At 38.8% G+C, this 27,886-nt stretch overlaps 20 non-coding genes across 20 annotated transcripts; all 20 read left to right on the top strand.

Moving 5' to 3' along the window:
* Positions 1–1,944: 1,944 nt before the first annotated feature.
* On the top strand, positions 1,945–2,017 carry trnal-uag (transfer RNA leucine (anticodon UAG)). Its single transcript has one exon. It is a non-coding gene; the product is annotated as a tRNA-Leu (tRNA).
* A 1,361-nt stretch (positions 2,018–3,378) lies between these two features.
* trnar-ucg (transfer RNA arginine (anticodon UCG)) lies at positions 3,379–3,451 on the top strand. The gene has a single exon. It is a non-coding gene; the product is annotated as a tRNA-Arg (tRNA).
* A 644-nt stretch (positions 3,452–4,095) lies between these two features.
* Positions 4,096–4,168, top strand: trnaq-uug (transfer RNA glutamine (anticodon UUG)). The gene has a single exon. It is a non-coding gene; the product is annotated as a tRNA-Gln (tRNA).
* A 1,361-nt stretch (positions 4,169–5,529) lies between these two features.
* Positions 5,530–5,602, top strand: trnar-ucg (transfer RNA arginine (anticodon UCG)). The gene has a single exon. It is a non-coding gene; the product is annotated as a tRNA-Arg (tRNA).
* A 644-nt stretch (positions 5,603–6,246) lies between these two features.
* On the top strand, positions 6,247–6,319 carry trnaq-uug (transfer RNA glutamine (anticodon UUG)). Its single transcript has one exon. It is a non-coding gene; the product is annotated as a tRNA-Gln (tRNA).
* Positions 6,320–6,963: 644 nt separating this feature from the next.
* trnar-ucg (transfer RNA arginine (anticodon UCG)) lies at positions 6,964–7,036 on the top strand. Its single transcript has one exon. It is a non-coding gene; the product is annotated as a tRNA-Arg (tRNA).
* Positions 7,037–8,397: 1,361 nt separating this feature from the next.
* Positions 8,398–8,470, top strand: trnar-ucg (transfer RNA arginine (anticodon UCG)). Its single transcript has one exon. It is a non-coding gene; the product is annotated as a tRNA-Arg (tRNA).
* Positions 8,471–9,472: 1,002 nt separating this feature from the next.
* Positions 9,473–9,545, top strand: trnar-ucg (transfer RNA arginine (anticodon UCG)). The gene has a single exon. It is a non-coding gene; the product is annotated as a tRNA-Arg (tRNA).
* Positions 9,546–11,264: 1,719 nt separating this feature from the next.
* On the top strand, positions 11,265–11,337 carry trnar-ucg (transfer RNA arginine (anticodon UCG)). The gene has a single exon. It is a non-coding gene; the product is annotated as a tRNA-Arg (tRNA).
* A 1,002-nt stretch (positions 11,338–12,339) lies between these two features.
* Positions 12,340–12,412, top strand: trnar-ucg (transfer RNA arginine (anticodon UCG)). The gene has a single exon. It is a non-coding gene; the product is annotated as a tRNA-Arg (tRNA).
* A 1,002-nt stretch (positions 12,413–13,414) lies between these two features.
* trnal-uag (transfer RNA leucine (anticodon UAG)) lies at positions 13,415–13,487 on the top strand. The gene has a single exon. It is a non-coding gene; the product is annotated as a tRNA-Leu (tRNA).
* A 1,361-nt stretch (positions 13,488–14,848) lies between these two features.
* trnar-ucg (transfer RNA arginine (anticodon UCG)) lies at positions 14,849–14,921 on the top strand. The gene has a single exon. It is a non-coding gene; the product is annotated as a tRNA-Arg (tRNA).
* Positions 14,922–15,206: 285 nt separating this feature from the next.
* Positions 15,207–15,279, top strand: trnar-ucg (transfer RNA arginine (anticodon UCG)). Its single transcript has one exon. It is a non-coding gene; the product is annotated as a tRNA-Arg (tRNA).
* Positions 15,280–18,790: 3,511 nt separating this feature from the next.
* On the top strand, positions 18,791–18,863 carry trnar-ucg (transfer RNA arginine (anticodon UCG)). Its single transcript has one exon. It is a non-coding gene; the product is annotated as a tRNA-Arg (tRNA).
* A 644-nt stretch (positions 18,864–19,507) lies between these two features.
* Positions 19,508–19,580, top strand: trnar-ucg (transfer RNA arginine (anticodon UCG)). The gene has a single exon. It is a non-coding gene; the product is annotated as a tRNA-Arg (tRNA).
* A 1,719-nt stretch (positions 19,581–21,299) lies between these two features.
* Positions 21,300–21,372, top strand: trnar-ucg (transfer RNA arginine (anticodon UCG)). The gene has a single exon. It is a non-coding gene; the product is annotated as a tRNA-Arg (tRNA).
* A 644-nt stretch (positions 21,373–22,016) lies between these two features.
* On the top strand, positions 22,017–22,089 carry trnar-ucg (transfer RNA arginine (anticodon UCG)). The gene has a single exon. It is a non-coding gene; the product is annotated as a tRNA-Arg (tRNA).
* A 1,719-nt stretch (positions 22,090–23,808) lies between these two features.
* On the top strand, positions 23,809–23,881 carry trnal-uag (transfer RNA leucine (anticodon UAG)). Its single transcript has one exon. It is a non-coding gene; the product is annotated as a tRNA-Leu (tRNA).
* A 1,361-nt stretch (positions 23,882–25,242) lies between these two features.
* On the top strand, positions 25,243–25,315 carry trnar-ucg (transfer RNA arginine (anticodon UCG)). Its single transcript has one exon. It is a non-coding gene; the product is annotated as a tRNA-Arg (tRNA).
* A 285-nt stretch (positions 25,316–25,600) lies between these two features.
* On the top strand, positions 25,601–25,673 carry trnar-ucg (transfer RNA arginine (anticodon UCG)). The gene has a single exon. It is a non-coding gene; the product is annotated as a tRNA-Arg (tRNA).
* Positions 25,674–27,886: the final 2,213 nt, after the last annotated feature.

The raw sequence follows: 27,886 nt of genomic DNA, 5'->3' as shown, positions 1-27,886 counted from the left end.
TGTGTCTGATTCTGCATCACAAGATTGAGGGATAGCGTCTCTTCGTACTTGTTCAATATAACTAGCTTTCCTCATTCGGACCGGTTCACAATTTTGATGTCTATTGTTGCAAAACAACGTCTGAATGATGTCATATTGGATTATGTGGAGTAGAGTGTGTCGCCTAATGGATAAGGTGTTTGACTTCAAATCAGACGATTGAGGGTTTGACTCTCCTCGTTGTTGTTTAATTTCATTAGCTCAGCTATTTTGGACATGTTCGCAACTTCCCGAGATAAGGCTTTGTTCTTCTTGCTTTGAAAAGCTAGGACATTGTTATAATATTTAATAATCTAAGAGTGCGAGGCCTGAGTAATATTGTGTCTGATTATGCATCACAAGATTGAGGGATAGCGTCTCTTCGTACTTGTTCAATATCACTAGCTTTCCTCATTCGGACAGGTTCGCAATTTTCATGTCTATTGTGGTAAAACAACGTCTGCATGATGTCATATAAGTGTATATGAAACAGGCTGCGTGGCCTAATGGATAAGGCGTCTGACTTCGAATCAGAAGATTGAGGGTTCGAGTCCCTTCTTGGTCGTTTAATTTCATAAACTCAGTTAATTTGGACTTGTTTGCAATTTGCGGAAATAAGTCTTTGTTCTTGTTGCTTTGAAATGCTAGAACATTGTCATGCAACTTCAATGATCTAAGAATGCGAGACCTGTGAAATATTGTGTCTGATTCTGCATCACAAGATTGAGGGATAGCGTCTCTTCGTACTTGTTCAATATAACTAGCTTTCCTCATTCGGACCGGTTCACAATTTTGATGTCTATTGTTGCAAAACAACGTCTGAATGATGTCATATTGGATTATGTGGAGTAGAGTGTGTCGCCTAATGGATAAGGTGTTTGACTTCAAATCAGACGATTGAGGGTTTGACTCTCCTCGTTGTTGTTTAATTTCAATTGCACAGCTATTTTGGACATGTTCACAACTTCCCGAGATAAGGCTTTGTTCTTCTTGCTTTGAAAAGCTAGGACATTGTTATAATATTTAATAATCTAAGAGTGCGAGGCCTGAGTAATATTGTGTCTGATTATGCATCACAAGATTGAGGGATAGCGTCTCTTCGTACTTGTTCAATATCACTAGCTTTCCTCATTCGGACAGGTTCGCAATTTTCATGTCTATTGTGGTAAAACAACGTCTGCATGATGTCATATAAGTGTAAATGAAAGAGGTTGCGTGGCCTAATGGATAAGGCGTCTGACTTCGATTCAGAGGATTGAGTGTTCGAGTCCCTTCTTGGTCGTTTAATTTCGTAAACTCAGTTAATTTGGACTTGTTTGCAATTTCCTGAAATAAGTCTTTGTTCTTGTTGCTTTGAAATGCTAGGACATTGTCATGCAACTTCAATGATCTAAGAATGCGAGACCTGTGAAATATTGTGTCTGATTCTGCATCACAAGATTGAGGGATAGCTTCTCTTCGTACTTGTTCAATATAACTAGCTTTCCTCATTCGGACCGGTTCACAATTTTGATGTCTATTGTTGCAAAACAACGTCTGAATGATGTCATATTGGATTATGTGGACTAGAGTGTGTCGCCTAATGGATAAGGTGTTTGACTTCAAATCAGAAGATTGAGGGTTTGACTCTCCTCGTTGTTGTTTAATTTCATTAGCACAGCTATTTTGGACATGTTCGCAATTTCCCGAGATAAGGCTTTGTTCTTCTTGCTTTGAAAAGCTAGGACATTGTTATAATATTTAATAATCTAAGAGTGCGAGGCCTGAGTAATATTGTGTCTGATTATGCATCACAAGATTGAGGGATAGCGTCTCTTCGTACTTGTTCAATATCACTAGCTTTCCTCATTCGGACAGGTTCGCAATTTTCATGTCTATTGTGGAAAAACAACGTCTGCATGATGTCATATAGGTGTAAATGAATCAGGCTGCGTGGCCTAATGGATAAGGCGTCTGACTTAGAATCAGAAGATTGAGGGTTCGAGTCCCTTCGTGGTCGTTTAATTTCGTAAACTCAGTTAATTTGGACTTGTTTGCAATTTCCTGAAATAAGTCTTTGTTCTTGTTGCTTTGAAATGCTAGGACATTGTCATGCAACTTCAATGATCTAAGAATGCGAGACCTGTGAAATATTGTGTCTGATTCTGCATCACAAGATTGAGGGATAGCTTCTCTTCGTACTTGTTCAATATAACTAGCTTTCCTCATTCGGACCGGTTCACAATTTTGATGTCTATTGTTGCAAAACAACGTCTGAATGATGTCATATTGGATTATGTGGAGTAGAGTGTGTCGCCTAATGGATAAGGTGTTTGACTTCAAATCAGACGATTGAGGGTTTGACTCTCCTCGTTGTTGTTTAATTTCAATTGCACAGCTATTTTGGACATGTTCACAACTTCCCGAGATAAGGCTTTGTTCTTCTTGCTTTGAAAAGCTAGGACATTGTTATAATATTTAATAATCTAAGAGTGCGAGGCCTGAGTAATATTGTGTCTGATTATGCATCACAAGATTGAGGGATAGCGTCTCTTCGTACTTGTTCAATATCACTAGCTTTCCTCATTCGGACAGGTTCGCAATTTTCATGTCTATTGTGGTAAAACAACGTCTGCATGATGTCATATAAGTGTAAATGAAAGAGGTTGCGTGGCCTAATGGATAAGGCGTCTGACTTCGATTCAGAGGATTGAGTGTTCGAGTCCCTTCTTGGTCGTTTAATTTCGTAAACTCAGTTAATTTGGACTTGTTTGCAATTTCCTGAAATAAGTCTTTGTTCTTGTTGCTTTGAAATGCTAGGACATTGTCATGCAACTTCAATGATCTAAGAATGCGAGACCTGTGAAATATTGTGTCTGATTCTGCATCACAAGATTGAGGGATAGCTTCTCTTCGTACTTGTTCAATATAACTAGCTTTCCTCATTCGGACCGGTTCACAATTTTGATGTCTATTGTTGCAAAACAACGTCTGAATGATGTCATATTGGATTATGTGGACTAGAGTGTGTCGCCTAATGGATAAGGTGTTTGACTTCAAATCAGAAGATTGAGGGTTTGACTCTCCTCGTTGTTGTTTAATTTCATTAGCACAGCTATTTTGGACATGTTCGCAATTTCCCGAGATAAGGCTTTGTTCTTCTTGCTTTGAAAAGCTAGGACATTGTTATAATATTTAATAATCTAAGAGTGCGAGGCCTGAGTAATATTGTGTCTGATTATGCATCACAAGATTGAGGGATAGCGTCTCTTCGTACTTGTTCAATATCACTAGCTTTCCTCATTCGGACAGGTTCGCAATTTTCATGTCTATTGTGTTAAAACAACGTCTGCATGATGTTATATAGGTGTATATGAAACAGGCTGCGTGGCCTAATGGATAAGGCGTCTGACTTCGAATCAGAAGATTGAGGGTTCGAGTCCCTTCGTGGTCATTTAATTTCGTAAACTCAGTTAATTTGGACTTGTTTGCAATTTCCTGAAATAAGTCTTTGTTCTTGTTGCTTTGAAATGCTAGGACATTGTCATGCAACTTCAATGATCTAAGAATGCGAGACCTGTGAAATATTGTGTCTGATTCTGCATCACAAGATTGAGGGATAGCTTCTCTTCGTACTTGTTCAATATAACTAGCTTTCCTCATTCGGACCGGTTCACAATTTTGATGTCTATTGTTGCAAAACAACGTCTGAATGATGTCATATTGGATTATGTGGAGTAGAGTGTGTCGCCTAATGGATAAGGTGTTTGACTTCAAATCAGACGATTGAGGGTTTGACTCTCCTCGTTGTTGTTTAATTTCATTAGCACAGCTATTTTGGACATGTTCGCAACTTCCCGAGATAAGGCTTTGTTCTTCTTGCTTTGAAAAGCTAGGACATTGTTATAATATTTAATAATCTAAGAGTGCGAGGCCTGAGTAATATTGTGTCTGATTATGCATCACAAGATTGAGGGATAGCGTCTCTTCGTACTTGTTCAATATCACTAGCTTTCCTAATTCGGACAGGTTCGCAATTTTCATGTCTATTGTGGCAAAACAACGTCTGCATGATGTCATATAGGAGTATATGTAACAGGTTGCGTGGCCTAATGGATAAGGCGTCTGACTTTGAATCAGAAGATTAAGGTTTCGAGTCCCTTCGTGGTCGTTTAATTTCATAAACTCAGTTAATTTGGACTTGTTTGCAATTTGCGGAAATAAGTCTTTGTTCTTGTTGCTTTGAAATGCTAGAACATTGTCATGCAACTTCAATGATCTAAGAATGCGAGACCTGTGAAATATTGTGTCTGATTCTGCATCACAAGATTGAGGGATAGCGTCTCTTCGTACTTGTTCAATATAACTAGCTTTCCTCATCCGGACCGGTTCACAATTTTGATGTCTATTGTTGCAAAACAAGGTCTGAATGATGTCATATTGGATTATGTGGAGTAGAGTGTGTCGCCTAATGGATAAGGTGTTTGACTTCAAATCAGACGATTGAGGGTTTGACTCTCCTCGTTGTTGTTTAATTTCAATTGCACAGCTATTTTGGACATGTTCGCAACTTCCCGAAATAAGGCTTTGTTCTTCTTGCTTTGAAAAGCTAGGACATTGTTATAATATTTAATAATCTAAGAGTGCGAGGCCTGAGTAATATTGTGTCTGATTATACATCACAAGATTGAGGGATAGCGTCTCTTCGTACTTGTTCAATATCACTAGCTTTCCTCATTCGGACAGGTTCGCAATTTTCATGTCTATTGTGGTAAAACAACGTCTGCATGATGTCATATAGGTGTAAATGGAAGAGGCTGCGTGGCCTAATGGATAAGGCGTCTGACTTCGATTCAGAGGATTGAGTGTTCGAGTCCCTTCTTGGTCGTTTAATTTCGTAAACTCAGTTAATTTGGACCTGTTTGCAATTTCCTGAAATAAGTCTTTGTTCTTGTTGCTTTGAAATGCTAGGACATTGTCATGCAACTTCAATGATCTAAGAATGCGAGACCTGTGAAATATTGTGTCTGATTCTGCATCACAAGATTGAGGGATAGCTTCTCTTCGTGCTTGTTCAATATAACTAGCTTTCCTCATTCGGACCGGTTCACAATTTTGATGTCTATTGTTGCAAAACAACGTCTGAATGATGTCATATTGGATTATGTGGAGTAGAGTGTGTCGCCTAATGGATAAGGTGTTTGACTTCAAATCAGACGATTGAGGGTTTGACTCTCCTCGTTGTTGTTTAATTTCATTAGCACAGCTATTTTGGACATGTTCGCAACTTCCCGAGATAAGGCTTTGTTCTTCTTGCTTTGAAAAGCTAGGACATTGTTATAATATTTAATAATCTAAGAGTGCGAGGCCTGAGTAATATTGTGTCTGATTATGCATCACAAGATTGAGGGATAGCGTCTCTTCGTACTTGTTCAATATCACTAGCTTTCCTAATTCGGACAGGTTCGCAATTTTCATGTCTATTGTGGCAAAACAACGTCTGCATGATGTCATATAGGAGTATATGTAACAGGTTGCGTGGCCTAATGGATAAGGTGTCTGACTTCGAATCAGAAGATTAAGGGTTCGAGTCCCTTCGTGGTCGTTTAATTTCATAAACTCAGTTAATTTGGACTTGTTTGCAATTTGCGGAAATAAGTCTTTGTTCTTGTTGCTTTGAAATGCTAGAACATTGTCATGCAACTTCAATGATCTAAGAATGCGAGACCTGTGAAATATTGTGTCTGATTCTGCATCACAAGATTGAGGGATAGCGTCTCTTCGTACTTGTTCAATATAACTAGCTTTCCTCATTCGGACCGGTTCACAATTTTGATGTCTATTGTTGCAAAACAACGTCTGAATGATGTCATATTGGATTATGTGGAGTAGAGTGTGTCGCCTAATGGATAAGGTGTTTGACTTCAAATCAGACGATTGAGGGTTTGACTCTCCTCGTTGTTGTTTAATTTCAATTGCACAGCTATTTTGGACATGTTCGCAACTTCCCGAGATAAGGCTTTGTTCTTCTTGCTTTGAAAAGCTAGGACATTGTTATAATATTTAATAATCTAAGAGTGCGAGGCCTGAGTAATATTGTGTCTGATTATGCATCACAAGATTGAGGGATAGCGTCTCTTCGTACTTGTTCAATATCACTAGCTTTCCTAATTCGGACAGGTTCGCAATTTTCATGTCTATTGTGGCAAAACAACGTCTGCATGATGTCATATAGGAGTATATGTAACAGGTTGCGTGGCCTAATGGATAAGGCGTCTGACTTTGAATCAGAAGATTAAGGTTTCGAGTCCCTTCGTGGTCGTTTAATTTCATAAACTCAGTTAATTTGGACTTGTTTGCAATTTGCGGAAATAAGTCTTTGTTCTTGTTGCTTTGAAATGCTAGAACATTGTCATGCAACTTCAATGATCTAAGAATGCGAGACCTGTGAAATATTGTGTCTGATTCTGCATCACAAGATTGAGGGATAGCGTCTCTTCGTACTTGTTCAATATAACTAGCTTTCCTCATTCGGACCGGTTCACAATTTTGATGTCTATTGTTGCAAAACAAGGTCTGAATGATGTCATATTGGATTATGTGGAGTAGAGTGTGTCGCCTAATGGATAAGGTGTTTGACTTCAAATCAGACGATTGAGGGTTTGACTCTCCTCGTTGTGGTTTAATTTCAATTGCACAGCTATTTTGGACATGTTCGCAACTTCCCGAGATAAGGCTTTGTTCTTCTTGCTTTGAAAAGCTAGGACATTGTTATAATATTTAATAATCTAAGAGTGCGAGGCCTGAGTAATATTGTGTCTGATTATACATCACAAGATTGAGGGATAGCGTCTCTTCGTACTTGTTCAATATCACTAGCTTTCCTCATTCGGACAGGTTCGCAATTTTCATGTCTATTGTGGTAAAACAACGTCTGCATGATGTCATATAGGAGTATATGTAACAGGTTGCGTGGCCTAATGGATAAGGCGTCTGACTTCGAATCAGAAGATTAAGGGTTCGAGTCCCTTCGTGGTCGTTTAATTTCATAAACTCAGTTAATTTGGACTTGTTTGCAATTTGCGGAAATAAGTCTTTGTTCTTGTTGCTTTGAAATGCTAGAACATTGTCATGCAACTTCAATGATCTAAGAATGCGAGACCTGTGAAATATTGTGTCTGATTCTGCATCACAAGATTGAGGGATAGCGTCTCTTCGTACTTGTTCAATATAACTAGCTTTCCTCATTCGGACCGGTTCACAATTTTGATGTCTATTGTTGCAAAACAACGTCTGAATGATGTCATATTGGATTATGTGGAGTAGAGTGTGTCGCCTAATGGATAAGGTGTTTGACTTCAAATCAGACGATTGAGGGTTTGACTCTCCTCGTTGTTGTTTAATTTCAATTGCACAGCTATTTTGGACATGTTCGCAACTTCCCGAGATAAGGCTTTGTTCTTCTTGCTTTGAAAAGCTAGGACATTGTTATAATATTTAATAATCTAAGAGTGCGAGGCCTGAGTAATATTGTGTCTGATTATACATCACAAGATTGAGGGATAGCGTCTCTTCGTACTTGTTCAATATCACTAGCTTTCCTCATTCGGACAGGTTCGCAATTTTCATGTCTATTGTGGTAAAACAACGTCTGCATGATGTCATATAGGTGTAAATGAAAGAGGCTGCGTGGCCTAATGGATAAGGCGTCTGACTTCGATTCAGAGGATTGAGTGTTCGAGTCCCTTCTTGGTCGTTTAATTTCGTAAACTCAGTTAATTTGGACTTGTTTGCAATTTCCTGAAATAAGTCTTTGTTCTTGTTGCTTTGAAATGCTAGGACATTGTCATGCAACTTCAATGATCTAAGAATGCGAGACCTGTGAAATATTGTGTCTGATTCTGCATCACAAGATTGAGGGATAGCTTCTCTTCGTACTTGTTCAATATAACTAGCTTTCCTCATTCGGACCGGTTCACAATTTTGATGTCTATTGTTGCAAAACAACGTCTGAATGATGTCATATTGGATTATGTGGAGTAGAGTGTGTCGCCTAATGGATAAGGTGTTTGACTTCAAATCAGACGATTGAGGGTTTGACTCTCCTCGTTGTTGTTTAATTTCATTAGCACAGCTATTTTGTACATGTTCGCAACTTCCCGAGATAAGGCTTTGTTCTTCTTGCTTTGAAAAGCTAGGACATTGTTATAATATTTAATAATCTAAGAGTGCGAGGCCTGAGTAATATTGTGTCTGATTATGCATCACAAGATTGAGGGATAGCGTCTCTTCGTACTTGTTCAATATCACTAGCTTTCCTAATTCGGACAGGTTCGCAATTTTCATGTCTATTGTGGCAAAACAACGTCTGCATGATGTCATATAGGAGTATATGTAACAGGTTGCGTGGCCTAATGGATAAGGCGTCTGACTTCGAATCAGAAGATTAAGGGTTCGAGTCCCTTCGTGGTCGTTTAATTTCATAAACTCAGTTAATTTGGACTTGTTTGCAATTTGCGGAAATAAGTCTTTGTTCTTGTTGCTTTGAAATGCTAGAACATTGTCATGCAACTTCAATGATCTAAGAATGCGAGACCTGTGAAATATTGTGTCTGATTCTGCATCACAAGATTGAGGGATAGCGTCTCTTCGTACTTGTTCAATATAACTAGCTTTCCTCATTCGGACCGGTTCACAATTTTGATGTCTATTGTTGCAAAACAACGTCTGAATGATGTCATATTGGATTATGTGGAGTAGAGTGTGTCGCCTAATGGATAAGGTGTTTGACTTCAAATCAGACGATTGAGGGTTTGACTCTCCTCGTTGTTGTTTAATTTCAATTGCACAGCTATTTTGGACATGTTCGCAACTTCCCGAGATAAGGCTTTGTTCTTCTTGCTTTGAAAAGCTAGGACATTGTTATAATATTTAATAATCTAAGAGTGCGAGGCCTGAGTAATATTGTGTCTGATTATACATCACAAGATTGAGGGATAGCGTCTCTTCGTACTTGTTCAATATCACTAGCTTTCCTCACTCGGACAGGTTCGCAATTTTCATGTCTATTGTGGTAAAACAACGTCTGCATGATGTCATATAGGAGTATATGTAACAGGCTGCGTGACCTAATGGATAAGGCGTCTGACTTCGAATCAGAAGATTGAGGGTTCGAGTCCCTTCGTGGTCGTTTAATTTCATAAACTCAGTTAATTTGGACTTGTTCGCAACTTCCCGAGATAAGGCTTTGTTCTTCTTGCTTTGAAAAGCTAGGACATTGTTATAATATTTAATAATCTAAGAGTGCGAGGCCTGAGTAATATTGTGTCTGATTATGCATCACAAGATTGAGGGATAGCGACTCTTCGTACTTGTTCAATATCACTAGCTTTCCTCATTCGGACAGGTTCGCAATTTTCATGTCTATTGTGGTAAAACAACGTCTGCATGATGTCATATAGGTGTATATGAAACAGGCTGCGTGGCCTAATGGATAAGGCGTCTGACTTCGAATCAGAAGATTGAGGGTTCGAGTCCCTTCGTGGTCATTTACTTTCGTAAACTCAGTTAATTTGGATTTGTTTGCAATTTCCTGAAATAAGTCTTTGTTCTTGTTGCTTTGAAATGCTAGGACATTGTCATGCAACTTCAATGATCTAAGAATGCGAGACCTGTGAAATATTGTGTCTGATTCTGCATCACAAGATTGAGGGATAGCTTCTCTTCGTACTTGTTCAATATAACTAGCTTTCCTCATTCGGACCGGTTCACAATTTTGATATCTATTGTTGCAAAACAACGTCTGAATGATGTCATATTGGATTATGTGGAGTAGAATGTGTCGCCTAATGGATAAGGTGTTTGACTTCAAATCAGACGATTGAGGGTTTGACTCTCCTCGTTGTTGTTTAATTTCATTAGCACAGCTATTTTGGACATGTTCGCAACTTCCCGAGATAAGGCTTTGTTCTTCTTGCTTTGAAAAGCTAGGACATTGTTATAATATTTAATAATCTAAGAGTGCGAGGCCTGAGTAATATTGTGTCTGATTATGCATCACAAGATTGAGGGATAGCGTCTCTTCGTACTTGTTCAATATCACTAGCTTTCCTCATTCGGACAGGTTCGCAATTTTCATGTCTATTGTGGTAAAACAACGTCTGCATGATGTCATATAAGTGTATTTGAAACAGGCTACGTGGCCTAATGGATAAGGTGTCTGACTTCGAATCAGAAGATTGAGGTTTCGAGTCCCTTCGTGGTCGTTTAATTTCGTAAACTCAGTTAATTTGGACTTGTTTGCAATTTCCTGAAATAAGTCTTTGTTCTTGTTGCTTTGAAATGCTAGAACATTGTCATGCAACTTCAATGATCTAAGAATGCGAGACCTGTGAAATATTGTGTCTGATTCTGCATCACAAGATTGAGGGATAGCTTCTCTTCGTACTTGTTCAATATAACTAGCTTTCCTCATTCGGACCGGTTCACAATTTTGATATCTATTGTTGCAAAACAACGTCTGAATGATGTCATATTGGATTATGTGGAGTAGAGTGTGTCGCCTAATGGATAAGGTGTTTGACTTCAAATCAGACGATTGAGGGTTTGACTCTCCTCGTTGTTGTTTAATTTCATTAGCACAGCTATTTTGGACATGTTCGCAACTTCCCGAGATAAGGCTTTGTTCTTCTTGCTTTGAAAAGCTAGGACATTGTTATAATATTTAATAATCTAAGAGTGCGAGGCCTGAGTAATATTGTGTCTGATTATGCATCACAAGATTGAGGGATAGCGTCTCTTCGTACTTGTTCAATATCACTAGCTTTCCTCATTCGGACAGGTTCGCAATTTTCATGTCTATTGTGGTAAAACAACGTCTGCATGATGTCATATAGGAGTATATGTAACAGGCTGCGTGGCCTAATGGATAAGGCGTCTGACTTCGAATCAGAAGATTGAGGGTTCGAGTCCCTTCGTTGTCGTTTAATTTCATAAACTCAGTTAATTTGGACTTGTTCGCAACTTCCCGAGATAAGGCTTTGTTCTTCTTGCTTTGAAAAGCTAGGACATTGTTATAATATTTAATAATCTAAGAGTGCGAGGCCTGAGTAATATTGTGTCTGATTATGCATCACAAGATTGAGGGATAGCGTCTCTTCGTACTTGTTCAATATCACTAGCTTTCCTCATTCGGACAGGTTCGCAATTTTCATGTCTATTGTGGTAAAACAACGTCTGCATGATGTCATATAAGTGTAATTGAAACAGGCTGCGTGGCCTAATGGATAAGGCGTCTGACTTCGAATCAGAAGATTAAGGGTTCGAGTCCCTTCGTGGTCGGTTAATTTCGTAAACTCAGTTAATTTGGACTTGTTTGCAATTTCCTGAAATTAGTCTTTGTTCTTGTTGCTTTGAAATGCTAGAACATTGTCATGCAACTTCAATGATCTAAGAATGCGAGACCTGTGAAATATTGTGTCTGATTCTGCATCACAAGATTGAGGGATAGCGTCTCTTCGTACTTGTTCAATATAACTAGCTTTCCTCATTCGGACCGGTTCACAATTTTGATGTCTATTGTTGCAAAACAACGTCTGAATGATGTCATATTGGATTATGTGGAGTAGAGTGTGTCGCCTAATGGATAAGGTGTTTGACTTCAAATCAGACGATTGAGGGTTTGACTCTCCTCGTTGTTGTTTAATTTCATTAGCACAGCTATTTTGGACATGTTCGCAACTTCCCGAGATAAGGCTTTGTTCTTCTTGCTTTGAAAAGCTAGGACATTGTTATAATATTTAATAATCTAAGAGTGCGAGGCCTGAGTAATATTGTGTCTGATTATGCATCACAAGATTGAGGGATAGCGTCTCTTCGTACTTGTTCAATATCACTAGCTTTCCTCATTCGGACAGGTTCGCAATTTTCATGTCTATTGTGGTAAAACAACGTCTGCATGATGTCATATAGGAGTATATGTAACAGGCTGCGTGGCCTAATGGATAAGGCGTCTGACTTCGAATCAGAAGATTGAGGGTTCGAGTCCCTTCGTTGTCGTTTAATTTCATAAACTCAGTTAATTTGGACTTGTTCGCAACTTCCCGAGATAAGGCTTTGTTCTTCTTGCTTTGAAAAGCTAGGACATTGTTATAATATTTAATAATCTAAGAGTGCGAGGCCTGAGTAATATTGTGTCTGATTATGCATCACAAGATTGAGGGATAGCGTCTCTTCGTACTTGTTCAATATCACTAGCTTTCCTCATTCGGACAGGTTCGCAATTTTCATGTCTATTGTGGTAAAACAACGTCTGCATGATGTCATATAAGTGTAATTGAAACAGGCTGCGTGGCCTAATGGATAAGGCGTCTGACTTCGAATCAGAAGATTAAGGGTTCGAGTCCCTTCGTGGTCGGTTAATTTCGTAAACTCAGTTAATTTGGACTTGTTTGCAATTTCCTGAAATTAGTCTTTGTTCTTGTTGCTTTGAAATGCTAGAACATTGTCATGCAACTTCAATGATCTAAGAATGCGAGACCTGTGAAATATTGTGTCTGATTCTGCATCACAAGATTGAGGGATAGCGTCTCTTCGTACTTGTTCAATATAACTAGCTTTCCTCATTCGGACCGGTTCACAATTTTGATGTCTATTGTTGCAAAACAACGTCTGAATGATGTCATATTGGATTATGTGGAGTAGAGTGTGTCGCCTAATGGATAAGGTGTTTGACTTCAAATCAGACGATTGAGGGTTTGACTCTCCTCGTTGTTGTTTAATTTCATTAGCACAGCTATTTTGGACATGTTCGCAATTTCCCGAGATAAGGCTTTGTTCTTCTTGCTTTGAAAAGCTAGGACATTGTTATAATATTTAATAATCTAAGAGTGCGAGGCCTGAGTAATATTGTGTCTGATTATGCATCACAAGATTGGGGGATAGCGTCTCTTCGTACTTGTTCAATATCACTAGCTTTCCTCATTCGGACAGGTTCGCAATTTTCATGTCTATTGTGGTAAAACAACGTCTGCATGATGTCATATAGGAGTATATGTAACAGGCTGCGTGGCCTAATGGATAAGGCGTCTGACTTCGAATCAGAAGATCGAGGGTTCGAGTCCCTTCGTGTTCGTTTAATTTCATAAAATCAGTTAATTTGGACTTGTTTGCAACTTCCCGAGATAAGGCTTTGTTCTTCTTGCTTTGAAAAGCTAGGACATTGTTATAATATTTAATAATCTAAGAGTGCGAGGCCTGAGTAATATTGTGTCTGATTATGCATCACAAGATTGAGGGATAGCGTCTCTTCGTACTTGTTCAATATCACTAGCTTTCCTCATTCGGACAGGTTCGCAATTTTCATGTCTATTGTGGAAAAACAACGTCTGCATGATGTCATATAGGTGTAAATGAATCAGGCTGCGTGGCCTAATGGATAAGGCGTCTGACTTAGAATCAGAAGATTGAGGGTTCGAGTCCCTTCGTGGTCGTTTAATTTCGTAAACTCAGTTAATTTGGACTTGTTTGCAATTTCCTGAAATAAGTCTTTGTTCTTGTTGCTTTGAAATGCTAGGACATTGTCATGCAACTTCAATGATCTAAGAATGCGAGACCTGTGAAATATTGTGTCTGATTCTGCATCACAAGATTGAGGGATAGCTTCTCTTCGTACTTGTTCAATATAACTAGCTTTCCTCATTCGGACCGGTTCACAATTTTGATGTCTATTGTTGCAAAACAACGTCTGAATGATGTCATATTGGATTATGTGGAGTAGAGTGTGTCGCCTAATGGATAAGGTGTTTGACTTCAAATCAGACGATTGAGGGTTTGACTCTCCTCGTTGTTGTTTAATTTCATTAGCTCAGCTATTTTGGACATGTTCGCAACTTCCCGAGATAAGGCTTTGTTCTTCTTGCTTTGAAAAGCTAGGACATTGTTATACAATTTAATAATCTAAGAGTGCGAGGCCTGAGTAATATTGTGTCTGATTATGCATCACAAGATTGAGGGATAGCGTCTCTTCATACTTGTTCAATATCACTAGCTTTCCTCATTCGGACAGGTTCGCAATTTTCATGTCTATTGTGGCAAAACAACGTCTGCATGATGTCATATAGGAGTATATGTAACAGGTTGCGTGGCCTAATGGATAAGGCATCTGACTTCGAATCAGAAGATTAAGGGATCGAGTCCCTTCGTGGTCGTTTAATTTCATAAACTCAGTTAATTTGGACTTGTTTGCAATTTGCGGAAATAAGTCTTTGTTCTTGTTGCTTTGAAATGCTAGAACATTGTCATGCAACTTCAATGATCTAAGAATGCGAGACCTGTGAAATATTGTGTCTGATTCTGCATCACAAGATTGAGGGATAGCGTCTCTTCGTACTTGTTCAATATAACTAGCTTTCCTCATTCGGACCGGTTCACAATTTTGATGTCTATTGTTGCAAAACAACGTCAGAATGATGTCATATTGGATTATGTGGAGTAGAGTGTGTCGCCTAATGGATAAGGTGTTTGACTTCAAATCAGACGATTGAGGGTTTGACTCTCCTCGTTGTTGTTTAATTTCATTAGCACAACTATTTTGGACATGTTCGCAACTTCCCGAGATAAGGCTTTGTTCTTCTTGCTTTGAAAAGCTAGGACATTGTTATAATATTTAATAATCTAAGAGTGCGAGGCCTGAGTAATATTGTGTCTGATTATGCATCACAAGATTGAGGGATAGCGTCTCTTCGTACTTGTTCAATATCACTAGCTTTCCTCATTCGGACAGGTTCGCAAGTTTCATGTCTATTGTGGTAAAACAACGTCTGCATGATGTCATATAAGTTTATATGAAACAGGCTGCGTGGCCTAATGGATAAGGCGTCTGACTTCGAATCAGAAGATTGAGGGTTCGAGTCCCTTCGTGGTCGTTTAATTTCATAAACTCAGTTAATTTGGACTTGTTCGCAACTTCCCGAGATAAGGCTTTGTTCTTCTTGCTTTGAAAAGCTAGGACATTGTTATAATATTTAATAATCTAAGAGTGCGAGGCCTGAGTAATATTGTGTCTGATTATGCATCACAAGATTGAGGGATAGCGTCTCTTCGTACTTGTTCAATATCACTAGCTTTCCTCATTCGGACAGGTTCGCAATTTTCATGTCTATTGTGGTAAAACAACGTCTGCATGATGTCATATAGGAGTATATGTAACAGGCTGCGTGGCCTAATGGATAAGGCGTCTGACTTCGAATCAGAAGATTGAGGGTTCGAGTCCCTTCGTGGTCGTTTAATTTCATAAACTCAGTTAATTTGGACTTGTTCGCAACTTCCCGAGATAAGGCTTTGTTCTTCTTGCTTTGAAAAGCTAGGACATTGTTATAATATTTAATAATCTAAGAGTGCGAGGCCTGAGTAATATTGTGTCTGATTATGCATCACAAGATTGAGGGATAGCGTCTCTTCGTACTTGTTCAATATCACTAGCTTTCCTCATTCGGACAGGTTCGCAATTTTCATGTCTATTGTGGTAAAACAACGTCTGCATGATGTCATATAAGTGTATTTGAAACAGGCTGCGTGGCCTAATGGATAAGGTGTCTGACTTCGAATCAGAAGATTGAGGTTTCGATTCCCTTCGTGGTCGTTTAATTTCGTAAACTCAGTTAATTTGGACTTGTTTGCAATTTCCTGAAATAAGTCTTTGTTCTTGTTGCTTTGAAATGCTAGAACATTGTCATGCAACTTCAATGATCTAAGAATGCGAGACCTGTGAAATATTGTGTCTGATTCTGCATCACAAGATTGAGGGATAGCTTCTCTTCGTACTTGTTCAATATAACTAGCTTTCCTCATTCGGACCGGTTCACAATTTTGATATCTATTGTTGCAAAACAACGTCTGAATGATGTCATATTGGATTATGTGGAGTAGAGTGTGTCGCCTAATGGATAAGGTGTTTGACTTCAAATCAGACGATTGAGGGTTTGACTCTCCTCGTTGTTGTTTAATTTCATTAGCACAGCTATTTTGGACATGTTCGCAACTTCCCGAGATAAGGCTTTGTTCTTCTTGCTTTGAAAAGCTAGGACATTGTTATAATATTTAATAATCTAAGAGTGCGAGGCCTGAGTAATATTGTGTCTGATTATGCATCACAAGATTGAGGGATAGCGTCTCTTCGTACTTGTTCAATATCACTAGCTTTCCTCATTCGGACAGGTTCGCAATTTTCATGTCTATTGTGGTAAAACAACGTCTGCATGATGTCATATAAGTGTATATGAAACAGGCTGCGTGGCCTAATGGATAAGGTGTCTGACTTCGAATCAGAAGATTGAGGTTTCGAGTCCCTTCGTGGTCGTTTAATTTCGTAAACTCAGTTAATTTGGACTTGTTTGCAATTTCCTGAAATAAGTCTTTGTTCTTGTTGCTTTGAAATGCTAGGACATTGTCATGCAACTTCAATGATCTAAGAATGCGAGACCTGTGAAATATTGTGTCTGATTCTGCATCACAAGATTGAGGGATAGCTTCTCTTCGTACTTGTTCAATATAACTAGCTTTCCTCATTCGGACCTGTTCACAATTTTGATGTCTATTGTTGCAAAACAACGTCTGAATGATGTCATATTGGATTATGTGGAGTAGAGTGTGTCGCCTAATGGATAAGGTGTTTGACTTCAAATCAGACGGTTGAGGGTTTGACTCTCCTCGTTGTTGTTTAATTTCATTAGCTCAGCTATTTTGGACATGTTCGCAACTTCCCGAGATAAGGCTTTGTTCTTCTTGCTTTGAAAAGCTAGGACATTGTTATACAATTTAATAATCTAAGAGTGCGAGGCCTGAGTAATATTGTGTCTGATTATGCATCACAAGATTGAGGGATAGCGTCTCTTCATACTTGTTCAATATCACTAGCTTTCCTCATTCGGACAGGTTCGCAATTTTCATGTCTATTGTGGCAAAACAACGTCTGCATGATGTCATATAGGAGTATATGTAACAGGTTGCGTGGCCTAATGGATAAGGCGTCTGACTTCGAATTAGAAGATTAAGGGTTCGAGTCCCTTCGTGGTCGGTTAATTTCAAAAACTCAGTTAATTTGGACTTGTTTGCAATTTCCTGAAATTAGTCTTTGTTCTTGTTGCTTTGAAATGCTAGGACATTGTCATGCAACTTCAATGATCTAAGAATGCGAGACCTGTGAAATATTGTGTCTGATTCTGCATCACAAGATTGAGGGATAGCTTCTCTTCGTACTTGTTCAATATAACTAGCTTTCCTCATTCGGACCGGTTCACAATTTTGATATCTATTGTTGCAAAACAACGTCTGAATGATGTCATATTGGATTATGTGGAGTAGAATGTGTCGCCTAATGGATAAGGTGTTTGACTTCAAATCAGACGATTGAGGGTTTGACTCTCCTCGTTGTTGTTTAATTTCATTAGCACAGCTATTTTGGACATGTTCGCAACTTCCCGAGATAAGGCTTTGTTCTTCTTGCTTTGAAAAGCTAGGACATTGTTATAATATTTAATAATCTAAGAGTGCGAGGCCTGAGTAATATTGTGTCTGATTATGCATCACAAGATTGAGGGATAGCGTCTCTTCGTACTTGTTCAATATCACTAGCTTTCCTCATTCGGACAGGTTCGCAATTTTCATGTCTATTGTGGTAAAACAACGTCTGCATGATGTCATATAAGTGTATTTGAAACAGGCTACGTGGCCTAATGGATAAGGTGTCTGACTTCGAATCAGAAGATTGAGGTTTCGAGTCCCTTCGTGGTCGTTTAATTTCGTAAACTCAGTTAATTTGGACTTGTTTGCAATTTCCTGAAATAAGTCTTTGTTCTTGTTGCTTTGAAATGCTAGAACATTGTCATGCAACTTCAATGATCTAAGAATGCGAGACCTGTGAAATATTGTGTCTGATTCTGCATCACAAGATTGAGGGATAGCTTCTCTTCGTACTTGTTCAATATAACTAGCTTTCCTCATTCGGACCGGTTCACAATTTTGATATCTATTGTTGCAAAACAACGTCTGAATGATGTCATATTGGATTATGTGGAGTAGAGTGTGTCGCCTAATGGATAAGGTGTTTGACTACAAATCAGACGATTGAGGGTTTGACTCTCCTCGTTGTTGTTTAATTTCATTAGCACAGCTATTTTGGACATGTTCGCAACTTCCCGAGATAAGGCTTTGTTCTTCTTGCTTTGAAAAGCTAGGACATTGTTATAATATTTAATAATCTAAGAGTGCGAGGCCTGAGTAATATTGTGTCTGATTATGCATCACAAGATTGAGGGATAGCGTCTCTTCGTACTTGTTCAATATCACTAGCTTTCCTCATTCGGACAGGTTCGCAATTTTCATGTCTATTGTGGTAAAACAACGTCTGCATGATGTCATATAGGAGTATATGTAACAGGCTGCGTGGCCTAATGGATAAGGCGTCTGACTTCGAATCAGAAGATTGAGGGTTCGAGTCCCTTCGTTGTCGTTTAATTTCATAAACTCAGTTAATTTGGACTTGTTCGCAACTTACCGAGATAAGGCTTTGTTCTTCTTGCTTTGAAAAGCTAGGACATTGTTATAATATTTAATAATCTAAGAGTGCGAGGCCTGAGTAATATTGTGTCTGATTATGCATCACAAGATTGAGGGATAGCGTCTCTTCGTACTTGTTCAATATCACTAGCTTTCCTCATTCGGACAGGTTCGCAATTTTCATGTCTATTGTGGTAAAACAACGTCTGCATGATGTCATATAAGTGTAATTGAAACAGGCTGCGTGGCCTAATGGATAAGGCGTCTGACTTCGAATCAGAAGATTAAGGGTTCGAGTCCCTTCGTGGTCGGTTAATTTCGTAAACTCAGTTAATTTGGACTTGTTTGCAATTTCCTGAAATTAGTCTTTGTTCTTGTTGCTTTGAAATGCTAGAACATTGTCATGCAACTTCAATGATCTAAGAATGCGAGACCTGTGAAATATTGTGTCTGATTCTGCATCACAAGATTGAGGGATAGCGTCTCTTCGTACTTGTTCAATATAACTAGCTTTCCTCATTCGGACCGGTTCACAATTTTGATGTCTATTGTTGCAAAACAACGTCTGAATGATGTCATATTGGATTATGTGGAGTAGAGTGTGTCGCCTAATGGATAAGGTGTTTGACTTCAAATCAGACGATTGAGGGTTTGACTCTCCTCGTTGTTGTTTAATTTCATTAGCACAGCTATTTTGGACATGTTCGCAATTTCCCGAGATAAGGCTTTGTTCTTCTTGCTTTGAAAAGCTAGGACATTGTTATAATATTTAATAATCTAAGAGTGCGAGGCCTGAGTAATATTGTGTCTGATTATGCATCACAAGATTGGGGGATAGCGTCTCTTCGTACTTGTTCAATATCACTAGCTTTCCTCATTCGGACAGGTTCGCAATTTTCATGTCTATTGTGGTAAAACAACGTCTGCATGATGTCATATAAGTGTAATTGAAACAGGCTGCGTGGCCTAATGGATAAGGCGTCTGACTTCGAATCAGAAGATTAAGGGTTCGAGTCCCTTCGTGGTCGGTTAATTTCGTAAACTCAGTTAATTTGGACTTGTTTGCAATTTCCTGAAATTAGTCTTTGTTCTTGTTGCTTTGAAATGCTAGAACATTGTCATGCAACTTCAATGATCTAAGAATGCGAGACCTGTGAAATATTGTGTCTGATTCTGCATCACAAGATTGAGGGATAGCGTCTCTTCGTACTTGTTCAATATAACTAGCTTTCCTCATTCGGACCGGTTCACAATTTTGATGTCTATTGTTGCAAAACAACGTCTGAATGATGTCATATTGGATTATGTGGAGTAGAGTGTGTCGCCTAATGGATAAGGTGTTTGACTTCAAATCAGACGATTGAGGGTTTGACTCTCCTCGTTGTTGTTTAATTTCATTAGCACAGCTATTTTGGACATGTTCGCAATTTCCCGAGATAAGGCTTTGTTCTTCTTGCTTTGAAAAGCTAGGACATTGTTATAATATTTAATAATCTAAGAGTGCGAGGCCTGAGTAATATTGTGTCTGATTATGCATCACAAGATTGGGGGATAGCGTCTCTTCGTACTTGTTCAATATCACTAGCTTTCCTCATTCGGACAGGTTCGCAATTTTCATGTCTATTGTGGTAAAACAACGTCTGCATGATGTCATATAAGTGTATTTGAAACAGGCTACGTGGCCTAATGGATAAGGTGTCTGTCTTCGAATCAGAAGATTGAGGTTTCGAGTCCCTTCGTGGTCGTTTAATTTCGTAAACTCAGTTAATTTGGACTTGTTTGCAATTTCCTGAAATAAGTCTTTGTTCTTGTTGCTTTGAAATGCTAGAACATTGTCATGCAACTTCAATGATCTAAGAATGCGAGACCTGTGAAATATTGTGTCTGATTCTGCATCACAAGATTGAGGGATAGCTTCTCTTCGTACTTGTTCAATATAACTAGCTTTCCTCATTCGGACCGGTTCACAATTTTGATATCTATTGTTGCAAAACAACGTCTGAATGATGTCATATTGGATTATGTGGAGTAGAGTGTGTCGCCTAATGGATAAGGTGTTTGACTTCAAATCAGACGATTGAGGGTTTGACTCTCCTCGTTGTTGTTTAATTTCATTAGCACAGCTATTTTGGACATGTTCGCAACTTCCCGAGATAAGGCTTTGTTCTTCTTGCTTTGAAAAGCTAGGACATTGTTATAATATTTAATAATCTAAGAGTGCGAGGCCTGAGTAATATTGTGTCTGATTATGCATCACAAGATTGAGGGATAGCGTCTCTTCGTACTTGTTCAATATCACTAGCTTTCCTCATTCGGACAGGTTCGCAATTTTCATGTCTATTGTGGTAAAACAACGTCTGCATGATGTCATATAGGAGTATATGTAACAGGCTGTGTGGCCTAATGGATAAGGCGTCTGACTTCGAATCAGAAGATTGAGGGTTCGAGTCCCTTCGTTGTCGTTTAATTTCATAAACTCAGTTAATTTGGACTTGTTCGCAACTTACCGAGATAAGGCTTTGTTCTTCTTGCTTTGAAAAGCTAGGACATTGTTATAATATTTAATAATCTAAGAGTGCGAGGCCTGAGTAATATTGTGTCTGATTATGCATCACAAGATTGAGGGATAGCGTCTCTTCGTACTTGTTCAATATCACTAGCTTTCCTCATTCGGACAGGTTCGCAATTTTCATGTCTATTGTGGTAAAACAACGTCTGCATGATGTCATATAAGTGTAATTGAAACAGGCTGCGTGGCCTAATGGATAAGGCGTCTGACTTCGAATCAGAAGATTAAGGGTTCGAGTCCCTTCGTGGTCGGTTAATTTCGTAAACTCAGTTAATTTGGACTTGTTTGCAATTTCCTGAAATTAGTCTTTGTTCTTGTTGCTTTGAAATGCTAGAACATTGTCATGCAACTTCAATGATCTAAGAATGCGAGACCTGTGAAATATTGTGTCTGATTCTGCATCACAAGATTGAGGGATAGCGTCTCTTCGTACTTGTTCAATATAACTAGCTTTCCTCATTCGGACCGGTTCACAATTTTGATGTCTATTGTTGCAAAACAACGTCTGAATGATGTCATATTGGATTATGTGGAGTAGAGTGTGTCGCCTAATGGATAAGGTGTTTGACTTCAAATCAGACGATTGAGGGTTTGACTCTCCTCGTTGTTGTTTAATTTCATTAGCACAGCTATTTTGGACATGTTCGCAATTTCCCGAGATAAGGCTTTGTTCTTCTTGCTTTGAAAAGCTAGGACATTGTTATAATATTTAATAATCTAAGAGTGCGAGGCCTGAGTAATATTGTGTCTGATTATGCATCACAAGATTGGGGGATAGCGTCTCTTCGTACTTGTTCAATATCACTAGCTTTCCTCATTCGGACAGGTTCGCAATTTTCATGTCTATTGTGGTAAAACAACGTCTGCATGATGTCATATAAGTGTAATTGAAACAGGCTGCGTGGCCTAATGGATAAGGCGTCTGACTTCGAATCAGAAGATTAAGGGTTCGAGTCCCTTCGTGGTCGGTTAATTTCGTAAACTCAGTTAATTTGGACTTGTTTGCAATTTCCTGAAATTAGTCTTTGTTCTTGTTGCTTTGAAATGCTAGAACATTGTCATGCAACTTCAATGATCTAAGAATGCGAGACCTGTGAAATATTGTGTCTGATTCTGCATCACAAGATTGAGGGATAGCGTCTCTTCGTACTTGTTCAATATAACTAGCTTTCCTCATTCGGACCGGTTCACAATTTTGATGTCTATTGTTGCAAAACAACGTCTGAATGATGTCATATTGGATTATGTGGAGTAGAGTGTGTCGCCTAATGGATAAGGTGTTTGACTTCAAATCAGACGATTGAGGGTTTGACTCTCCTCGTTGTTGTTTAATTTCATTAGCACAGCTATTTTGGACATGTTCGCAATTTCCCGAGATAAGGCTTTGTTCTTCTTGCTTTGAAAAGCTAGGACATTGTTATAATATTTAATAATCTAAGAGTGCGAGGCCTGAGTAATATTGTGTCTGATTATGCATCACAAGATTGGGGGATAGCGTCTCTTCGTACTTGTTCAATATCACTAGCTTTCCTCATTCGGACAGGTTCGCAATTTTCATGTCTATTGTGGTAAAACAACGTCTGCATGATGTCATATAGGAGTATATGTAACAGGCTGCGTGGCCTAATGGATAAGGCGTCTGACTTCGAATCAGAAGATCGAGGGTTCGAGTCCATTCGTGTTCGGTTAATTTCGTAAACTCAGTTAATTTGGACTTGTTTGCAATTTCCTGAAATTAGTCTTTGTTCTTGTTGCTTTGAAATGCTAGAACATTGTCATGCAACTTCAATGATCTAAGAATGCGAGACCTGTGAAATATTGTGTCTGATTCTGCATCACAAGATTGAGGGATAGCGTCTCTTCGTACTTGTTCAATATAACTAGCTTTCCTCATTCGGACCGGTTCACAATTTTGATGTCTATTGTTGCAAAACAACGTCTGAATGATGTCATATTGGATTATGTGGAGTAGAGTGTGTCGCCTAATGGATAAGGTGTTTGACTTCAAATCAGACGATTGAGGGTTTGACTCTCCTCGTTGTTGTTTAATTTCATTAGCACAGCTATTTTGGACATGTTCGCAATTTCCCGAGATAAGGCTTTGTTCTTCTTGCTTTGAAAAGCTAGGACATTGTTATAATATTTAATAATCTAAGAGTGCGAGGCCTGAGTAATATTGTGTCTGATTATGCATCACAAGATTGGGGGATAGCGTCTCTTCGTACTTGTTCAATATCACTAGCTTTCCTCATTCGGACAGGTTCGCAATTTTCATGTCTATTGTGGTAAAACAACGTCTGCATGATGTCATATAGGAGTATATGTAACAGGCTGCGTGGCCTAATGGATAAGGCGTCTGACTTCGAATCAGAAGATTGATTGTTCGAGTCCCTTCGTGGTCGTTTAATTTCATAAACTCAGTTAATTTGGACTTGTTTGCAACTTCCCGAGATAAGGCTTTGTTCTTCTTGCTTTGAAAAGCTAGGACATTGTTATAATATTTAATAATCTAAGAGTGCGAGGCCTGAGTAATATTGTGTCTGATTATGCATCACAAGATTGAGGGATAGCGTCTCTTCGTACTTGTTCAATATCACTAGCTTTCCTCATTCGGACAGGTTCGCAATTTTCATGTCTATTGTGGAAAAACAACGTCTGCATGATGTCATATAGGTGTAAATGAATCAGGGTGCGTGGCCTAATGGATAAGGCGTCTGACTTAGAATCAGAAGATTGAGGGTTCGAGTCCCTTCGTGGTCGTTTAATTTCGTAAACTCAGTTAATTTGGACTTGTTTGCAATTTCCTGAAATAAGTCTTTGTTCTTGTTGCTTTGAAATGCTAGGACATTGTCATGCAACTTCAATGATCTAAGAATGCGAGACCTGTGAAATATTGTGTCTGATTCTGCATCACAAGATTGAGGGATAGCTTCTCTTCGTACTTGTTCAATATAACTAGCTTTCCTCATTCGGACCGGTTCACAATTTTGATGTCTATTGTTGCAAAACAACGTCTGAATGATGTCATATTGGATTATGTGGAGTAGAGTGTGTTCCCTAATGGATAAGGTGTTTGACTTCAAATCAGACGATTGAGGGTTTGACTCTCCTCGTTGTTGTTTAATTTCATTAGCTCAGCTATTTTGGACATGTTCGCAACTTCCCGAGATAAGGCTTTGTTCTTCTTGCTTTGAAAAGCTAGGACATTGTTATACAATTTAATAATCTAAGAGTGCGAGGCCTGAGTAATATTGTGTCTGATTATGCATCACAAGATTGAGGGATAGCGTCTCTTCATACTTGTTCAATATCACTAGCTTTCCTCATTCGGACAGGTTCGCAATTTTCATGTCTATTGTGGCAAAACAACGTCTGCATGATGTCATATAGGAGTATATGTAACAGGTTGCGTGGCCTAATGGATAAGGCGTCTGACTTCGAATCAGAAGATTAAGGGATCGAGTCCCTTCGTGGTCGTTTAATTTCATAAACTCAGTTAATTTGGACTTGTTTGCAATTTGCGGAAATAAGTCTTTGTTCTTGTTGCTTTGAAATGCTAGAACATTGTCATGCAACTTCAATGATCTAAGAATGCGAGACCTGTGAAATATTGTGTCTGATTCTGCATCACAAGATTGAGGGATAGCGTCTCTTCGTACTTGTTCAATATAACTAGCTTTCCTCATTCGGACCGGTTCACAATTTTGATGTCTATTGTTGCAAAACAACGTCAGAATGATGTCATATTGGATTATGTGGAGTAGAGTGTGTCGCCTAATGGATAAGGTGTTTGACTTCAAATCAGACGATTGAGGGTTTGACTCTCCTCGTTGTTGTTTAATTTCATTAGCACAACTATTTTGGACATGTTCGCAACTTCCCGAGATAAGGCTTTGTTCTTCTTGCTTTGAAAAGCTAGGACATTGTTATAATATTTAATAATCTAAGAGTGCGAGGCCTGAGTAATATTGTGTCTGATTATGCATCACAAGATTGAGGGATAGCGTCTCTTCGTACTTGTTCAATATCACTAGCTTTCCTCATTCGGACAGGTTCGCAAGTTTCATGTCTATTGTGGTAAAACAACGTCTGCATGATGTCATATAAGTTTATATGAAACAGGCTGCGTGGCCTAATGGATAAGGCGTCTGACTTCGAATCAGAAGATTGAGGGTTCGAGTCCCTTCGTGGTCGTTTAATTTCATAAACTCAGTTAATTTGGACTTGTTCGCAACTTCCCGAGATAAGGCTTTGTTCTTCTTGCTTTGAAAAGCTAGGACATTGTTATAATATTTAATAATCTAAGAGTGCGAGGCCTGAGTAATATTGTGTCTGATTATGCATCACAAGATTGAGGGATAGCGTCTCTTCGTACTTGTTCAATATCACTAGCTTTCCTCATTCGGACAGGTTCGCAATTTTCATGTCTATTGTGGTAAAACAACGTCTGCATGATGTCATATAGGAGTATATGTAACAGGCTGCGTGGCCTAATGGATAAGGCGTCTGACTTCGAATCAGAAGATTGAGGGTTCGAGTCCCTTCGTGGTCGTTTAATTTCATAAACTCAGTTAATTTGGACTTGTTCGCAACTTCCCGAGATAAGGCTTTGTTCTTCTTGCTTTGAAAAGCTAGGACATTGTTATAATATTTAATAATCTAAGAGTGCGAGGCCTGAGTAATATTGTGTCTGATTATGCATCACAAGATTGAGGGATAGCGTCTCTTCGTACTTGTTCAATATCACTAGCTTTCCTCATTCGGACAGGTTCGCAATTTTCATGTCTATTGTGGTAAAACAACGTCTGCATGATGTCATATAAGTGTATTTGAAACAGGCTGCGTGGCCTAATGGATAAGGTGTCTGACTTCGAATCAGAAGACTGAGGTTTCGATTCCCTTCGTGGTCGTTTAATTTCGTAAACTCAGTTAATTTGGACTTGTTTGCAATTTCCTGAAATAAGTCTTTGTTCTTGTTGCTTTGAAATGCTAGAACATTGTCATGCAACTTCAATGATCTAAGAATGCGAGACCTGTGAAATATTGTGTCTGATTCTGCATCACAAGATTGAGGGATAGCTTCTCTTCGTACTTGTTCAATATAACTAGCTTTCCTCATTCGGACCGGTTCACAATTTTGATATCTATTGTTGCAAAACAACGTCTGAATGATGTCATATTGGATTATGTGGAGTAGAGTGTGTCGCCTAATGGATAAGGTGTTTGACTTCAAATCAGACGATTGAGGGTTTGACTCTCCTCGTTGTTGTTTAATTTCATTAGCACAGCTATTTTGGACATGTTCGCAACTTCCCGAGATAAGGCTTTGTTCTTCTTGCTTTGAAAAGCTAGGACATTGTTATAATATTTAATAATCTAAGAGTGCGAGGCCTGAGTAATATTGTGTCTGATTATGCATCACAAGATTGAGGGATAGCGTCTCTTCGTACTTGTTCAATATCACTAGCTTTCCTCATTCGGACAGGTTCGCAATTTTCATGTCTATTGTGGTAAAACAACGTCTGCATGATGTCATATAAGTGTATATGAAACAGGCTGCGTGGCCTAATGGATAAGGTGTCTGACTTCGAATCAGAAGATTGAGGTTTCGAGTCCCTTCGTGGTCGTTTAATTTCGTAAACTCAGTTAATTTGGACTTGTTTGCAATTTCCTGAAATAGTGTCTGACTTCGAATCAGAAGATTGAGGTTTCGAGTCCCTTCGTGGTCGTTTAATTTCGTAAACTCAGTTAATTTGGACTTGTTTGCAATTTCCTGAAATAAGTCTTTGTTCTTGTTGCTTTGAAATGCTAGGACATTGTCATGCAACTTCAATGATCTAAGAATGCGAGACCTGTGAAATATTGTGTCTGATTCTGCATCACAAGATTGAGGGATAGCTTCTCTTCGTACTTGTTCAATATAACTAGCTTTCCTCATTCGGACCTGTTCACAATTTTGATGTCTATTGTTGCAAAACAACGTCTGAATGATGTCATATTGGATTATGTGGAGTAGAGTGTGTCGCCTAATGGATAAGGTGTTTGACTTCAAATCAGACGGTTGAGGGTTTGACTCTCCTCGTTGTTGTTTAATTTCATTAGCTCAGCTATTTTGGACATGTTCGCAACTTCCCGAGATAAGGCTTTGTTCTTCTTGCTTTGAAAAGCTAGGACATTGTTATACAATTTAATAATCTAAGAGTGCGAGGCCTGAGTAATATTGTGTCTGATTATGCATCACAAGATTGAGGGATAGCGTCTCTTCATACTTGTTCAATATCACTAGCTTTCCTCATTCGTACAGGTTCGCAATTTTCATGTCTATTGTGGCAAAACAACGTCTGCATGATGTCATATAGGAGTATATGTAACAGGTTGCGTGGCCTAATGGATAAGGCGTCTGACTTCGAATCAGAAGATTAAGGGATCGAGTCCCTTCGTGGTCGTTTAATTTCATAAACTCAGTTAATTTGGACTTGTTTGCAATTTGCGGAAATAAGTCTTTGTTCTTGTTGCTTTGAAATGCTAGAACATTGTCATGCAACTTCAATGATCTAAGAATGCGAGACCTGTGAAATATTGTGTCTGATTCTGCATCACAAGATTGAGGGATAGCGTCTCTTCGTACTTGTTCAATATAACTAGCTTTCCTCATTCGGACCGGTTCACAATTTTGATGTCTATTGTTGCAAAACAACGTCAGAATGATGTCATATTGGATTATGTGGAGTAGAGTGTGTCGCCTAATGGATAAGGTGTTTGACT

Source organism: Salvelinus alpinus, chromosome 25, assembly GCF_045679555.1.
Source record: "Salvelinus alpinus chromosome 25, SLU_Salpinus.1, whole genome shotgun sequence".
Lineage (NCBI taxonomy): Eukaryota > Metazoa > Chordata > Actinopteri > Salmoniformes > Salmonidae > Salvelinus > Salvelinus alpinus.
This window is presented reverse-complemented; position numbering and strand designations above follow the sequence as displayed.